We start from the raw sequence: 18,297 nt of genomic DNA, 5'->3' as shown, positions 1-18,297 counted from the left end.
CTGAGAAAAAGAAGGTCCAGTGACAGGGCAAAAGTGTGATCTAGCTCAAGGGGAGGCCCCAAGGCCTGACACTATTACTGAGGTTATGGAGTGTTTACAAAAGGGACCTAACATGACTGTCCTCCAAAAGACCCAACAAGCAGCTGAAAGAGGCAGATGAAGATATTTACACCCAACCAATGACCAGTCACTGCTGGCCCCTGTGGTTGAGTTAGGGAATGGGTGGAAGACGTTGAGAAGGAGGGCAACCCAGTAGGAGGATCAGGAGTCTTAAATTACATTGACCCACTGTGATCTCTCAGACATTGGACCACGAACCAGGCAGCATACACCAGCTGATATAAGGCCTCCAATATATAGTCCAGAGGACTGCAGGGTCTGAACTCAGTCAGAGAAGATGCACCTAACTCTCAAGAGACTGGAGTGGGGAGGTCTGGTGGGATATGGGGTGTGGTGTTGGGGTATAGGGACATTCTCACAGAGACAGGGCGGTGGGAGGTTGGGGATGTGGGACAGTCAGAGGGTGGGGGGTTATAAAATCTGGAGTATAAAATATATATTAAATAAAAATTTAAAAGAATATCAGAAAGATCTATACATTTATTAAAAAATAGTCAATAACAACAGAAACTGACCATTTACCTTAGGAACTTAAACTGAGATCCAAAAATCTTAAAATATTTAATAAATAATTGGATCCATAGCATTTAAAACTAGAATATTAGAAAGTATAAAACAATGTAGAGCATGAACACCATTTTGTGGTGGATTCTTACATTTCCTCTACTATTGAACACACATAAGCATCTATCTGTCATGAGTACACACATGCACCTGACACTACTGATTCTCTTGATCATGAGGCATCAATGAATTGTCCCTGTATACCCAGTACACAAAGAAATTCATGATTTTTAAAAATTTATCTGTAAGTTTTGCAGATGGAGAATAGATTGGTACTCCTTTAGTAACAAGGAAAATTATTGAACGGTAGGCAAAATCAAAGTTATTTTCCCCAATGCAATACCTGCTAACAAAACCAGAAGTCAATCTTTCCCTTCATTAAAAATGCATAGCTGGACATGGCGACACACCTGTGTAATCCCATCACATGGATATCTGAGGAACAGAGAGTGCAAATTTTTGTGCTAGGAAAATCCTCTCTGAAAACAATCAGTAAATACAAAAATGAATCACACTCTCTACTAGAAATTATAATCAGTTTTTGGAAGGAGTAAACACGATTGTTTGCACAGGAGAGAACTTTTACAGTCTCATAATATTTAGAGGAAAGAATTACTACCAGTAAGCTGAACTATTATGAATACTGCATTTTTCTGTGTCCTGTAGCTTAATGTAAATATACAATTCCAAAATCATAAATAATATGCACATGCAAATCTATCTATCTATCTATCTATCTATCTATCTATCTATCTATCTATCTATCTATCTATCATATTTCTACCTGTAAAATTAAAATCATGTCTTTAATGTAGGATATCTCACAAAATTAGATGCACAGCTGACAAGTGCATTTAGCAAACATCGAATTTATAAATAACAAGAGGATGATCTAAGTGGATTAAATTCGATCTTTAGCCTACTTACCTTCAGATACTATCCTAGGATCTGGGAGACACCAGGACTCTGAAAAATAAAATTTATTTACTGGTATCACTCATGCATTACTGTATTTAATATTAAAAAGTACATGTAACATTAAATATATTTATTCTATTATTTGAAAAACTTCATGGTTTCAATCATCTTCATACTATGTGGAGTCCTTATCAAGAAAACTATTAAATTAATCTGAAACTCTGAAAAACTAAGAAATGGTCATATCAGTCACCTGTTTCCCAGAACCATAAGACAGTGAAGAATGTTCTTCAAACTCAAAAATCTTATAAGAATTTCTCAGATATCATGACAGGAACTACAGAAATATTTCTATCATACATTTGTGTTAAAATTTAGTATTTGTACAATTCTGTGATGAATCTAGTTGACAGATACTTTCTAAATTTTATTGCTGGCAATAGCAGTGATCTTTTACCTTTATTTTCAAAACTGAAATGTAATAACAAGAAGTTCAAAAAGGCATTATTTAGTGAGAGTCTAGTTATTTATATCTATGTAAATATGGGGAAAGTCTACAATTGCCATATTCTTCAGTAATACTTAAAATTGTCGAAATAACACCCCCCCAAAAAAAAAAATAAAAAAAGAATTCTTGTTTGACAATCTATGTACTGAATGTTTCCCATGGGATTTTATTGTTAGGAATACATCCATTCATAAAATAATACACCATTCTTGTTTTTAAAAATATATGAATTTTGGTATTTTTTCTGTCATTACAGCTCTCTATAAAATGCAGATTGGTGCTGAACCATCTAGCCTTAGTCCTGGTCATTGCCCAAGTGCAAACAACCACATTTTATGTTTGAAGTAGATATTTAAAATAGGGAAGCACCTGCCGGGCATGGTGGCACATGCCTTTAATCCCAACACTCAGGAGCCAGAGGCAGGCAGATTTCTGAGTTTGAGGTCAGCCTGGCCTACAAAGTGAGTTCCAGGACAGCCAGAGCTATACATAGAAACCCTGTCTCGGGAAAACCAAACCAAACCAAACCAAACAAACAAACAAAATAGGGAAGCAAACCCAACATTTGTTTGACCCCTGATTGTTTCCTCAACACATTCCTAAAACAGAAAACAAACAAAACATTCAAAGCAACCAAACAAAAATACATACATACATACATACATACATACATACATACATACATACACAGCAAAACTAAGCAAACAAAATAGCCAGAGCTAGGCTACTTAAGAAAAAAATAAAACACTTTACATTTCTATAATTCTGAAATCCATACATACTATTCCAAAAGATTCTAATAAGAAAGGGCTAATTTAGCCGGGCGGTGGTGGCGCATGCCTTTAATCCCAGCACTTGGGAGGCAGAGGCAGGCAGATTTCTGAGTTCGAGGCCAGCCTGGTCTACAGAGTGAGTTCCAGGACAGCCAGGACTATACAGAGAAACCCTGTCTCAAAAAAAAAGAAAGGGCTAATTTTTCTGTTTTGTAGTTCTGTACATGATTTTAAATTAATTCATTAACTATCTTTAATAAGCACATTTCCTAAGAGTTTTATAAAAACATCTTTGGCATATTTAAACAGATAGACAGATAGTTTTTCATCTGTTTCACTTGGTATCACTCTTTGCTGTGTTAGGGCAGTTATTTTATAGTGTATATGGATTGATATGTATGTACAGGTAGCACGTATGCTCACACAGAATACTGAAGAACATTTCACTTTAGCAAGCAGGAGTTACTACTGAGTTGTGAGATCAAATTTTACTGTTTAAAATTGGTTGGCTCACTGATAAACTTTTATACCCATCACCATGACATATACACATGTTGAAATTCTATATTAGGTTGCAGACCCAAGTTTTATATTCCTATCTCCTTTCAACATTTTCTTGTCTAAGGATGATAGAATCCTACTTATTTCTACTAGATATCTAATCAGTGCCTTCAGTCCTTGTTCACAATTGTAACCTGAGATTTGACTCATATTTGTTCAAGAAATTATGTTCAATGAATGAATATAAATTGAATAGCCTCAGAATTCGAGCTTTTATCAGACAAATGTAGATGTTAATAAGATTTAGGTATAAAAAAATCTTCTCAATTTTTTTCATATTTACAATTAAGTTAAGGCTTTAAGCTATTATTGAGAAACAATACTTTGCATTGAATTTAATACTGAGCTCAAATAACAAATTATGTGTTCTAATTTCATATTTTTCCTTGACAATATTAATATTTTAACATTGTAAAAGCACATAAATTTGACATAGCCTAATAACCAGACAATTGGGAATTTTACTAATAGCCTTAAATATTTTGAAATGTCATTACTATCTACACAATTGATGCTTATGGTTGTTTCTATGGGATGAGGAGTGCACATTCTCTAATTGCTTTAAACAATATTGTTAGTATTAACACTTGGAATAAAAATATGAGTATTTCATAGTATTGTTAATATTTTACATAATTAACCTACCTCCCAAATATCAGGAGAATATTGTATAACCTTTCTATTATAATAAAACATTTCTCTTTTTTCTTCAGTTTCAGTCTTTCCTTATTTAAATAATATCATCTCTGTATCACTAATTTTATTTCCTAAAATTTTATATGAAATTGTACTATTATAAAATACTTTTAATCTTGTCTTTTCCTGTTATTTGTGCTGTGATTTATGTGTCTGTTATCTTGACAATTAGTAATTTTTATTCTGTATTTGTTTTTCCTTCAACAGAAACAAAATAATCCATGTCTGTCAGGAAGATGAAAATACTATACCATATGTAGGGAAAAGTAATGGAAATTAGACATTTAATTGTATCGAAAATACCTATGATGCCAGGCTATCATATGAAGACAAATCTGTTTTGATTTCACATGTTATACAATACATCAAATACAGAGAAATTTCTGGTAATTTTGTATGACGGATAGTTTAAAATGTATATGCTTTATGTTTTAAGCTGATCTTTGACAATTAATGTAGACAGTTTGCATCCCCACAAAGTTATTTAAGGGAGTCTTAATTTACAATGAGGTGTTATCTAGACATATGACCTATGAAAAAATTCATGGATTGGATGGGTTCATTTGAGCACAGTTCTTCAAGAGGAGCTTAATACCTAACAGGAAGTGATGCAAGATACCTCTTTCTCCATAGACATCATAGAGAGGAACTTAATACCTAACAGGAAGTGTTGCAAGATACCTCTTTCTCCATAGGGATCATAAAGTGGGAACATCAGGAGCACACTGAACAAAAGCCACTAGGAATACAGAAGGAATTTCTTCTTGCCTTTATTTATTTATTTATTTATTTATTTATTTATTATTTTGGAAATTAAAATACATTATGTTATTTCAATTCACTTTTGCCCATCCAGTGTTTTACAGATATGCCCCCTGGCTATCTCTCTCTTTTCTCCAATGCATGGCTTCTATTTTTTAAATGATTCCATGATCCAGTATGCCATCTGTTTAAGTCTTCCAAATAACCATGTTTTGTATCTCAGATATTTCAATAAGAACACGTACTTTGATATCAAATATAAAACATTTATAGCTGAGAGAGTTTCAACAAAATTGTTGCTCCTGAGAAATGTTGTTATTGGAAATAGGTAAATTACTGTGCATATAAATCAATCTTTCATTTAATTTTATAGACTTGCTGTAGAATTTTAATTCTTCTTATCTATGTATGCACTTAAAATAATCCTTTATAACAAGTTTAGATGAGGCCTTCTTACAGCAACTCTGAAATATTTAATAAGAATTACGTGTAACATTTTGTTTGTTTGTTTGTTTGTGTGTTACAAGGCAGGGTTTCTCTAGTAGCCCTGGCTGTCCTGGAACTCACTCTGTAGATCAGGCTGGCCTCGAACTCAGAAATCTGCCTGCCTCTGCTTCCCAAGTGCTAGGATTAAAGGCATGCATCACTACTGCCCGGCCCATAAGATTTTTTTCAGTAGTTATCTTAACACAATCTGTGCCAATTTAGGGGTCTTCTATTAGATAACTATAAACTCTTGTATTTATGATTGTGAGCCTAGCCTTTAACAACTGAGACATCACTCCAGCCCAACTATAAACTCAAAGGTATCTCTTAGCTAAACATATACAAGTTTTGGTTATAACTATATTTATTGCCAAAAATGTGATTTTAAACCTGTGTGATAGTTCTACTCAAAACAATTAAGTCCCAGAGAATACTTTATCACAGTAATTTTATATTATATTTACTTAACTCTTTGCAGATTTGCAGGGCTTGATGAAAGGAGAAAATACTATTATAGATTTTATTTCTAGATGTTAACTTAGGGCTTAATATAGTAGATAATTACAAAATTATTTGAGCTGCTAGAGATTCCTTATTTAAAAATCAAAAATTGATGTATATTTCCAAAGATTTAACTTACACACACACACACACACACACACACACACACACACACAAATAATAAACCTTGCCCATGGTGCCATGATCCTATACAATACGGGCAGAACATATTCTTTACCTATAGACACTGTTACATGCCCTATAACTAACTCCTCTCTTGGAGAAATGAAACAAGTTCTTAAGCAGTAATTGCATGCAAATGGATAGAACTAGAAAATATCATGCTGAGTGAGCTTAACTCAGACCCGAAGGACATGCATGGTATGTACTCACTAATAAGTAGATATTAGCCAGAAAAGCACAGAATAACCAGGGTACAACCCACAGGACTCAAGTTTAACAAGCTGAAGGACCCAAATGAGGATGCCTCAATCCCACTTTGGATGGAGAAGAAAGCAGTCACGGGGGGGCAAAGGGAGAGAGGGGCCTGGGTGAAAGAGGGGACAGAGAGTAGAATGGGGGAACATGATCAGGTATTGGTGGATTGGGAGGAAAGAGGTCTGGAGGCCTGAAGGACAGCACAAAGAATGAAAACAGGTAACCTTGGGAGGTAGGAGATGCAGGGTGTGAGGGGGAACCTCTAGAAACTCTCAGACACCTGGGAGGTGAGAGACTCTCAGGAACTTGGATGAAGTTCTCTACAGTGAGTTGGAGGAACTTGGAGAGCCCACCTCCAGTGGAGAGACAGGACATCAAGTAGCATGATGGAGTTGCCATCCGACAGTCAAAAGTGCTGAACCAGAATTGTTTCTATCTGAAGGAACTACAGACACAAAAATGAAGAAGAGCATGAGAGAAAAGAGGTCCAGTGACAGGCCCAAATTGGAATCCAGAAAAAAGGGAGGCCAGGGGCCTTGACACTGTTACTGATGCTGTGGTGTGCATGCAGACAGGAGCCTAGCACAGCTCCCCCTAAGAGGTCCAGCAAGCTGCTGAAATAGTCAGTTGTAGATACTAGCACCCAACCAATAGACAGAAGCTAGAGACCCCTATGGTTGAATTGGGAAAAGCTACAAGAAGCTGAGGAGAATGGCATACCCATAGGAAGATGTGCAGACTCAACTGTCCTGGTCCCCTGTGATCTCTTAGACACTGAGCCATCAACCAGGCACCATACACCAGCTAATATGAGGACCCTGACACATATACAGCAGAAGGCTGCATGGTCTGGCCTCAGTGAGAGAAGATGCACCTAACCCTTGAGAGACTTGACGCCCAACGAAGTGGGGAGGCTTGATGGGGTTGGGGTGGGGAGGTGGGGACATATTCTTAGAGACAGACAGGGTTGCGGAGAGGAGGTATGGGATGAGGACCATTCAAGCGTTAGACTGGGAGGGGGATGAAGTCTGGACTATAAAAAAGGATTAAAGAATAAAAAAAATTAAAACAAAGCTGTCAATCACTAACTAAACTAGCCAATTCTATTTTTTCTTGTTGTGTTGTATCAACTTTATTTTTTCTAATACACTTGCTTTCAATTTTTACTACAAGTGGAAAAAGTAGCAGTCCTTGTGTTATGTGTAGAACACTGAGACAGCTGGAATCACATTAACCACTGGTTGTACATCACTAGGCTTCCTTTCTTCTCAATGTGATCACATTGTTATTTAAGCTCCTTTACTGTCTTCAACACTGTTGGGTTCAAATTGCTTATCAACTTTTGGGAACTGGTTATTAAGCCTAATATACCAGGATTTTAGTATCTTTCCCTGACACCAGTATGAAGAGTTCAAAGAAGAGTAAATAAACAATGGGCTTCTTTCAAATCCAAGGATGATTACTCTGTCATTTCCTTGAACAATGACTCAAAGAACTTGGAAAAGATTGACATTGCTGAAGGGGTTTGCAACTCCGCATAAGAAGAACAATATCAAGCAACCAAAACCCCTAGACCTCCCAGAAACTAAACCACTAACCAAAGATTACACATGGAGGGATCCATGGCGTCAGCTGTCTGTGTAGCAGAAAATGGCTTTTTGGTCATCAATGGGAGAAGAGGTCTTTGGTCCTGTAAAGGCTTGATGCTCAGTGTAGGGGAATGTGGGAGAGAGGAGGCAGGAGTGGGTGGGATAGAGGGTGAACAGCCTCATAGAAATGGGAGGGTGGATGCAATGGAGGTTTCCGAGGGGAGGAGGGGAGCTGGGAAAGGGGATAACATTTGAAATGTAAATAAAGAAAATATCCAATGCAAAAAAGAAGACCTGAATGGGTTTGATTACTTTCAGAGCAAACATCTTCTTCTGATATTTTACACCAAGTATTTCAAGCCCCTGTAATATTTTATTACTTGGACATATATGCACTATTCCACATTTTGAAATATTGTGTCATGTTAAAATTCTAAAAGTATGTTATCGTTATAGGGCAATGCTGGCCAGCCCCTCTTTTTTATAATCCACCGTACAATTGAAAAAAAAATATATATCAAGGTTTGATAAATAACTCCTTCAGACCATAATTCCTAATTAACTTATAATTTTGGAGTTAGGACTTTAACATAGTTTTCCATGGCGGAATGTGTTTTACAAGAACTGTTCAATCTGAATAGATTTTCTCTGACAACATTGGGCATATTACTCATCAATAAATGTTTTCCTGTGTGGAGGAAAAAATAGAAATCATTAGGAAAGATACTTAGTGTATCTACAACAAAGAAATGTGTCAGAGTGCATTCATCTTTCTACTAATATCATTGTGCTATAGATAGAGCATCCTTCTTCCTTCTGGATGGTTACAGGAAATTATGGTCTTTTAAATTGGAGTTCCAAGCTAGAGACTGCTCTAAGCTTGAAACTCAGCCTGTTTGTTACCAAAAGAGCTTTATGGTAAAGAAAATTGCATTACAACCCTTTTCAAAATTCGGTACCAATTGTGTCCTGATTGTTCTATCAGGCACAGGAGAATACAACAGCGATACATTTAAATGCAAAATGTTATATAAAATAAAATAATATAAAATAAGATAAAGTATCACTGGCATTTCTAAGGTACTAGCATCAGATGGCTCAGGTATAAACTGTTGTTTAACTTTGAGTCATAATCCTTTTGCTATTTAGTGATTCTAGAAGTAGGGAATAGTTGTCTTATTATTATTTATCAGCTGAGTGACGTTTGGATAGTGAACAGACAAAGAAAAACCCCCAATCTCCAATCCCTGAAAAGCTCTCATTGACTTCAGAGGAATAAATCAATGTAAAGGGGTTGGTTTATTATGGCTTTAAGCCCTCATGTACCACAAAGGGATTTGCTAAATTCTTCCAACGGGACTCCAAGTATGCTGTCAAGAGGCCTCCGTAAGGCACTGAACCTTCTTGTGATTGAATTGTACAGTTCCCTCTGCAGTGAATTAACATAATTGGAATCAGGACTAGATGTTTTTATAGGAGATGATTATATACAGTTCCAATAGTATCATTACTTAGCCTGTCTTCTCCTTGAGAGCACAGGGAGCCTGGAAAACAGTTATAATAAGATAGCTGCTCAGCAGGTAAGCAGAGCTGCTAAAAGGTACATTAGTATAACATAAATCATACTTGCTGGCATTGAGCATTCTAACTATATATAGTATTAAGATGTGTAAAATGATGATACAGCATGTGCTGTCTACCCGAGTAAAATGTCCCAGCTTCTCTATATTATAAAATATAAATTATATATTATATTATCAATTATAGAAGCATAATATTCTTCTGTGTTGTATACTGAGCAAAAAAATAAGTTGCTTTAACTGTCCCTAGATCTATTAATTGATGTTTTATTTATATGCAAGAAAAATTATCACTCTATTCATAATGAACCAAAAGTTAAATGTCACATGTAGATACATTCCCTGTCAAATTTCAGCAAGCCAAAAAAAAAAATTAAAACCAAACACTACATGACTTAAACCTCACTTGTCAGTTTTGCCATTAAGGTTTTCAAAGAAACTTTAGTTCACAAAATGCATGTGATATTTAACTCTATGATTATTTTAGATATGTTTTTAAGACTGAAAGTGCCATTCAAGCATGCTTGATACTTGCAAGTAGATACAATTACTGTGAAAAATTAAGGATTGGGAACTGTGAGATGGCTCAGTAGATAAAGGTGACTGCCAATAAGCCTCACAACCTGAATTCCACCTCCAGAATCTACATGTTGAAAATTGGGAGCAAACTCCTTCACCTTGTTCTCTCAAACAATGGCATGTGTTCTTCTCTCTGTCCGTCTGTCTCTCTCTGACTGTCTCTCTGTCTCTGTCTCACTCTTTCTTTCTCTCTCACACAAACACACACACATACACACAAACTTTAAAAATGAAAATATTGATATTGATATTGAAAATATTGATAAGGTAAAAGGTTAACTTTTAGCATACAAAATTACCAATATTGTTTTTAAAATTGCCCTCACACATACAGCTTTCTATACTAAAAAAAAGTTTCTTAATACTTTAGTCGGCCATCACTGGAACGAGTGGCCCATTGGACACGCAAACTTTATATGCCCCAGTACAGGGGAATTCCAGGGTCAAAAAATGGGAATGGGTGGGTAGGGAAGTGGGGAGGAGGGTATGGGGGACTTTTGGGATAGCATTCTAAATGTAATTGAGGAAAATACATAATAATAAAAAATATTTAAAAAATACTTTTGGTCTCATTTTCATAGAATGAGAATGGGTAATCAAAATAAACTAAATCATTGCATTCCCTATCACAAAAAAAAAAAAAATCTAAACTTTTAACACTGTGACACAGTGTGATCCACAGAAGAGCTGTGCTATTGAATGACAAAAATAAAAAAAAAAATCAGAAAAATGTAGATCACATAATAAAGTCACATAAGTGGTACAGTGTACACAGTAAAGTTAAAAACAATAGGATATATAAGTAAATCTTAACAAGCATATTTTCTCATTAATACCAGATCATAATAAGTAGGTGCAGGTGGCTGAGGCAAAGCTCATTTCCTAAGATAGACTACTATCTAAGCTATGCCGGATCTCATCTGATGTATTTCAAATTACTTAAAATACTCAATAAATAATATTTGTATAATGTATAAACATCACTTATTTTACAGTAGCCATGCCTTTCTATCTGAAAAAAATTCTTTTTCAAACTTAATCACAATTAGATAAATGACAATAAATATAAATGGACTTTAAACTTAATTTTTTCAAATGAGCAACTCATATTTAATTACCTAAGACTTTTTAATGCATTATGTATGACATACATTATTCCAAATTCTTTATTTTTTATTTTTATTTTTTTATTTTTTTTGCCCCAAAGGGGATAGGAACTCCACAGGAATACCGACAGATAACAAAGTCAACTAACTTGAACCCTTGGTCAGAGTCTAAACCACTGACCAAAGAACATACACTGGGATGAACATAGGTCTCTCCAAACATATGCAGCAGATGTTCAGGTTGGAATTCATCTGGGTTCTGAACAACTGGAGTGGGCTCGATCACAAAAAGCTGTTACTGTGTGTGGAATATGTTGTAGCTGAGCAACCTTGTCTGGCTTTTGTGGGAATGGAAATGCCCAGCCTTGCAGAGACTTAAAGTGCCAGGGTGCAGAGGATATAGAATTAATCTTCATGTTCTTAAGGATATTGACATAATGCTTCCTTTTGGAATCAGTGGCAGATCAAGGAATAGCCAATAGTGTTATTTGGATAATAAAAATGTAATACCTGCCTCTGAAAACCAATTTTTTAATAGAGGAAAACTCCTGTCTTACTTGAACTCATTCGATGGAGGGCTGATAACTTGTAAGAAATATATTCATGTCTATAATCCTGTAATGGAAAAGATAACTATGCCTGTCTCTTGAAGACATACAACATGACTTTCCTGGAGAGACAAAGATAATATGATAATATTGACCCTTTATATTTTAAATAAATATGTTTATATTTATTTAAATTAAATTTATATTTAATTTTGTTTTCAGTTTCCGAGTGTATGTTCATATGAGTGTACTTTCAAATGCATATTTTTTTTTTTTAAGATTTATTTATTTATTATATGTAAGTACACTGTAGCTGTCTTCAGACACTCCAGAAGAGGGCATCAGATCTCATTACGGGTGGTTGTGAGCCACCATGTGGTTGCTGGGATTTGAACTTTGGACCTTTGGAAGAGCAGTCGGGTGCTCTTACCCACTGAGCCATCTCACCAGCCCTTCAAATGCATATTAAGGCCACAGCACAACATCGTGTGTTGTTCCTTGGGTACCATTCTCCTTGTTCATTGAGACAGAGTTTCACAATTAGACCTGGGGATTCCTAATTTGTACTAAGTGTACTAGCTAGTGATGCCTATGGGATATCCTGCCTCTACCTCTGCAGTATTATTGGCATAATAGTGCTCACCACACCCTGGGGATGGACCTCAGGGTCTTATGCTTATATAGCCATCACTCTACCAAATGAGATACATCCAAACTTTTTAAATTTAAGTGTCAATACATAAACTCTTTTCAAATCTTTCAGTAAAAGTTTGTTTCAACAATTATTGAGTAAATAAATGCTTCCTTATTGGATTTTTATCTCTAAAGAGATTTTATGCCCAGTCAAAATCCTGTTCAAGCCTATGGAATACATTATATTCTGCTAAATGACCATGTTGTCAAATTATGTTTTAAAGATTTATGTTTATACTACAGGTATGGGTTGCTTTCAACAGAGGGGAAAAGATCTTCTTTCTTCAGTGTACAGCTGCCAATTCAGAGACCCTTGCCTGATCAAAGTGCTAAGAATAAAAGATGAGTGCTTGACTCTGAATGGAGCATCCTCATCATCCTTCAAAGATCTATGACCAAGGCTATAGGAACACCACCACCACGGATGAGGAGAAAAGGGTGTAGAAGACAGAGTATGGTATGGGGACAAGTGCTGTGAAGCGTTGTCTTCTGGACATGCAAGTAATATTTAAATCATAAATTCATAGCAACTGTATTTACGTAAACATACAACTTGCCAAAGATCAATTTAGTCATGCGTAGGGCCCAGATGGGATGTGGTTCACAACATTCACTTTTTACTGAGGATATTGGCACTTAATAGCTATTGTGTGGGCAGGCAGGGAGCATTGGTTTGTGAGAGTATAGGTCCTAGAACTTTTTTGGAGGTCCAATAGAATATTCCAGATATACACACATAGGGGACTCACTAACTAGACATACTTAATTATTAAAATAGAACTGGGCATAAAATTGTTGCAGAATTTGTATGGAGGAATATGCAAGAAATTAGGGTAGAAGATAGGTGGATTTTATAATTACATTTTATTATATACAATATGAAATTCTCAATAAACATTGAGAAAATACCTGAAACTGCGTCAATGGAGGATTTAACCTAGAGGTAAAAGTCATGATGTATAATTTTGAGGTTTATCAAATATAAATGTGTAGAGATGGTCATTTTCTTAAACTATAGTTAGAAAACATATATATAATTATATACTATATATAACTATCTAACTATCTAACTATATATATATATGAAGAGAGAGAGAGAGAGAGAGAGAGAGAGAGAGAGAGAGAGAGAGATACATACACACATACAGACAGGCAATTTTGGTTTTACCAAAAATGTGATACCACGGAAACTTTAGTAAAAATTCTAAATATTATTTTCTAACTAGGGTAGCCACATCATGACAACTTCCTTAGATGTGTTGCATAAGCAATAAATCATTGTAGCAGTCAGTGACAAATGTGCAAACACCTGAAAATATATTTTATTTCATTTGATATTTGGAAAATTAAATATACTAAATATGATTTCATTTTATATATTTCTGATGTGTTTGTTAGGATCCATACCCATTGTATTTTGAGGAACATTTGAGTCATTCTTGTGTTTTGTTTAAATAGTGAAAATGTATTTTTCTCATTTTTTCTGGATAATCCTGAACTCTCAGTGGATGTGCTTCATCCAGTGATCTAGGCTGACATCTCTCCACAAAATATAAGCTGTTTTCTTATCTGTACACTAATAATAATAATACAATCCCACTTCCCATTCATCAGCAAATAGACATAAAAGAGGAAGTGAATGACCAGAAGCTACATTTTATGGAAATATGTGGTTACACTTACTATGTCTGTTCAACTTCTTAAGGCAGTGGTTTACCAGATGGCCATATTGGTAAAGGCCATATCAGAGAGGTCATATGCCTTCAAAAATCTGAACCATCACAACTTGGGTAAGGGAGACAAGTAATAGCAGAAAGGAAGTGATAATATTTGGTTAATAATCAGATTATCTATAAAGCAAATAGTCTTCTGACTTTATCCTTTTGTGAATTTTTCCATTAATATAAAAACACTAGAAAAATATATCTTGGCAGGAAAAAAATACACAACAGAGATTTCATCAGGCTTCACTCAGATTTTACTCAGGACATGTATATATATATGCCTTTGTATGCATGCACATATATAAATAGGCATAAAATTATTTAGAAAAACTAGTGTATTAATGGAGAAAATTATTAAATGAAATTCTTCATCACCTTAAATACCATTTTTGTCATTTCAAAGTTTATATTATAGATAACATTCCTGTAATTTCTATTTGGATAAAGACTAGAAGTTTTGAAATAAAGGTAAACTCAATCCAATTACATATAATTATTATTAATGGTATTTTTTCTGTAATGAGCAAAGAAAACTTTGATGATATAGCACATGAATAGGAATGTGTCTATAGTTCTAAAGTAATATGGTGACACAATTCTAGTCACTGATAAACAAGGTTTTATAGTTTAGGAGAAATGGGGGAAACTAAAAATGAGGTCGTGTTTCCTGGATTAGGAAGGCATCGACCTTTTGAGTCTCCATTTCATTTACTCTGATTGCATGAGACAAGGCAAGTGAAGTCTACAAATTGTGGCTGATGTGAGAAAGATAGGAAAAAATGTAATGGGGAAGTTAGATACTAAGTGGAAGTAACTTTGAGAGCTTAATATTTTTTTTCTAATGGGAAATTTCATTTTTAAATTCAGATGTGTAATACAAACAGGACAAATTTCCTCTTTGTGGACCAGTCAAAACCAAGCAAAACTTACCTTCTTCATTAGTTTAATTTATCTTATTTTCCCTTTATTATCTATAAGAAAAGAAGTTTAGAGTATGGCCCAATATTGTTATATAATGATACCAAACTATGTGGATTGATGTACGACCCTTGCTACCTATGCATTTTTTCTTTTAATGTTTCATTCATATATACTGTAGATTTTTCTACATGGAGAAAGGTTTGAAGGTAAGGGAGAACCATTATTAATATATAAAACATAAATTATAGTACAGAGATAATCTTCATAAATTATTAAGTAATAAATATGTCATTGTACTCAATTTGGAAACTTTAACTCTTGACATGTAAACATCCATTCTAATTGCTACTCCATGCCCCGTATGTTAAACTCCATTGCAATCTGACAACTTTATTAAATAATATAGAATCATTTGTGCCTTTTGTGCAGACACCAAATAGAATGTCTGATAACCAATCCTTTCATAACTCCCTTTGCCTTAAAGATCTTTGCACGTACATTGAGCTTCTCAAACTGCATCTTATCCCTAACCATCTTTTCAGATATGGCACAGTAGAATTCAAATTCATTCTCTCAAGTTAGATGCTACATTAAATGAAAGAGGGTCCAGTTGTTCAGTCAAACTTACTTGTCAGTTCCATCAGAAGCATGGTGGTATAGTAGGAGCAAAAGAATGTGTGGCTCAATATGTAAAATATTACCTGTTCTACTTGCAGTAGGTTTTGAGCCACAGTCCCCCTTGAGTTTAGGGAGAACAGTTAAAAGAGTTATAAGAGCATTGACGCTGCTTATTTGAAATGCCATATCTGTCACTATTATTTAATGAAATAAGGAAAGTTTTGTCTTGTCCTACTGACATTAGAGTTGAGAAGTTTAGGAAACGGAATATAGCAGAGAAAGTCAGTCGAAAAAGTACAACCTGGATTGTGTTATAAATCTCAGTTCTGTTGTTGGAAAGATATCCTTTGCTCTTGTTAATAATGTCTCTATACAGAGTCGTAAAAACATGTGCTACAGGCAATAGGTTATACAGCATGGGTACACACACACACACACACACACACACACACACACACTCACAGACCACATTAGACTTTACAGGAAGAAAAGGGATTTTAAACATTTTTGTATTATTGTTCATGTAAATATAAATAGGCTAATGATCAAAATTCTTAACTGATTAATGAGGTACAGAATACTGCAAAGCCAGACAGTTCACTTGTATGTCTGAAGTCCAGTGTGCTGACTGTAGTCTTCAAATTGAAAGAATGAATGCAAGAGAAGGATGGGAGGAAGGAAGAAAAGAAAAAAACCAAAACAAAATGAGAATGGGAGAAGGAAGGAAAGAAAAGATGAAAGGAGAGGAGATAGAAGAGAATGGGGAAGAAACAGGGTGAAAAATTGGCTGTTCAGTCTTTAGAGAATTGTAGAAAGGACAGAGGGAAGATGTGAGTTAATGTGAATTCCACTTATACTTAACAAGAAAATAGCAAGGATAAATAATATTATCTTAATAAAAATATGCTTTTTTATGGACAAATTATTCTTGACCTTATTATGCTTTCTAAATAAATCAAAGATTATTTAAGAAGAAGGAAATCAGTCTATTTTACTCTGAAAGCATTTTGACAAAGCAACAAGCTTATTCTTCTATTGTTTATTTTAGAGACTCAAAGACCAACTCCAAAAGCAAACGGGCCTGTATTGATAGAGACAATTAGACACGACATGCAAACAACCCTAGGGAAGATGTGTCCTAACACTATGTGCTTTCTTCTGTTTGTGCATTCAGCTAGTCTAGACAGACACTAAGCAATAGGAAAATGCAAATCTTAAACTTGGATTGTTCAAATGTATGCACAGGAACTATTCACAGCATTTATCAGTCTGTAATTTAATATCCAAAATGGATATGATGGTTTCAAGAAACATTTTAAAAAATACTGTTCTATAGGAAACATGCTTTCAACTTGAAAACACATTACACTATAATAATTCTGGTGAGTAATGCACACACAATTCTTTTCATGCTCACAAAAAGAAGCTATGAGCCAAAAGTGCCTTTGCATTTCAAATTCAACTCCTCAGATTCAATTATCACCTTTGTAATTAATTAGTCTTAGTCATGAACAAAGAGTTCCGGGAAAGCTTATGAATCCCATTCAATTTCCATTTATAGGTTTTGTTTGTTTTAATTTTAGCTGCCACTCGAATTTTCTGTTTTTACCAACCTGAAAAAACCAGAACTTCAGGAATGTCTTTGACCAGCATATTGATCTATGCAAATATAGCTCAGGTATAATATGAATTCAAAGAAAAGTCACATCTGCCAAATTTCAAATGGAGAGCTGATTCTTGTTTTATCATCTTTATCTTTTCTTATGTGTTCATTTGAAACCCTAGGAAAAGTGAGAAGGAAGGCTGTGTATGTGTGTAGAAATTAAATAAAGGTGGATTCTGAGCACATGATAGGATGGAAAAAAAAGTATAAGAAATCTGTATGAGACAAAATGATGAGGTTTGAGGACAATGTTATAGCAGATTTGGCAGAGAGGAATAAGCTTTTCATTAGGCCCTTTCATATTATGCTCTATTGGTATGTTTGATAGCACAGGATCATCATGGCCAGAGAGGGGGAGCGTGGCTGCCTTGTTGAAAGGATTTGTGTTAAGAGAGGAATTAATTTAAGATAAATTCACTTAATTTCAAGAGACAGAAAAAGAAAAAAATGGGGAAAGAGAAAGCCAGAATTAGTTCTGAGAAAATCACATTATACTTTTCATAAACAGAATCAAGCTTAAGTCTCTGAAATGCTCTAAATTCAAAAGTTTTTAGACACCCTATAAAATAAAATAAAATAAAATAAAATGAAATAAAATAAAAAAAAAACTTGAAATGTTTTGGGCTCAAATGGTTTACTGGGGAAGCCATGCATACAAGAACTCCTCAGTTTGCCTCTCAATCATCCATGGGAAAGGTGGGTGCAGCTATCTATGTCCATCTGTAGCCACAGGGGTGGGAAGATGGAGACAAGAAGATCTCTGCAGGTAACTGAGCAAGCAGTCTGGCTGAAATGGTGAGCCATAGGTTCAGTGAGAGACACTATCAAAAAATTAAGGTGGTGATAAAGATAGGGAAACCCTGGAGGTAGACCTTTGTCCTGCTTGTAGCACTAAATGATGTATGTGTCTGCACCTGCTAACAGCAGAAAATGTACATGTGTATGTATA

At 34.9% G+C, this 18,297-nt stretch overlaps 1 protein-coding gene across 4 annotated transcripts in view; it reads right to left on the bottom strand.

Annotated features, from left to right (window-relative positions):
* Positions 1 to 18,297, bottom strand: part of Mgat4c (MGAT4 family, member C) — a 710,365-nt gene that overhangs the window by 526,210 nt on the left and 165,858 nt on the right. For all 4 annotated transcript variants that reach the window (XM_006514002.1, XM_006514003.1, NM_001205098.1 and 1 more), the window contains exon 2: positions 1,612 to 1,650. The gene's annotated coding sequence lies outside the window, so the exon portion shown is untranslated. The remainder of the gene's footprint in view (positions 1 to 1,611; positions 1,651 to 18,297) is intronic.

This window comes from Mus musculus, chromosome 10, assembly GCF_000001635.26.
Source record: "Mus musculus strain C57BL/6J chromosome 10, GRCm38.p6 C57BL/6J".
NCBI classification, from domain to species: Eukaryota; Metazoa; Chordata; class Mammalia; order Rodentia; family Muridae; genus Mus; species Mus musculus.
Note: the sequence above shows the minus strand (reverse complement) of the source record. Positions and strands in the feature narration are given on the sequence as shown.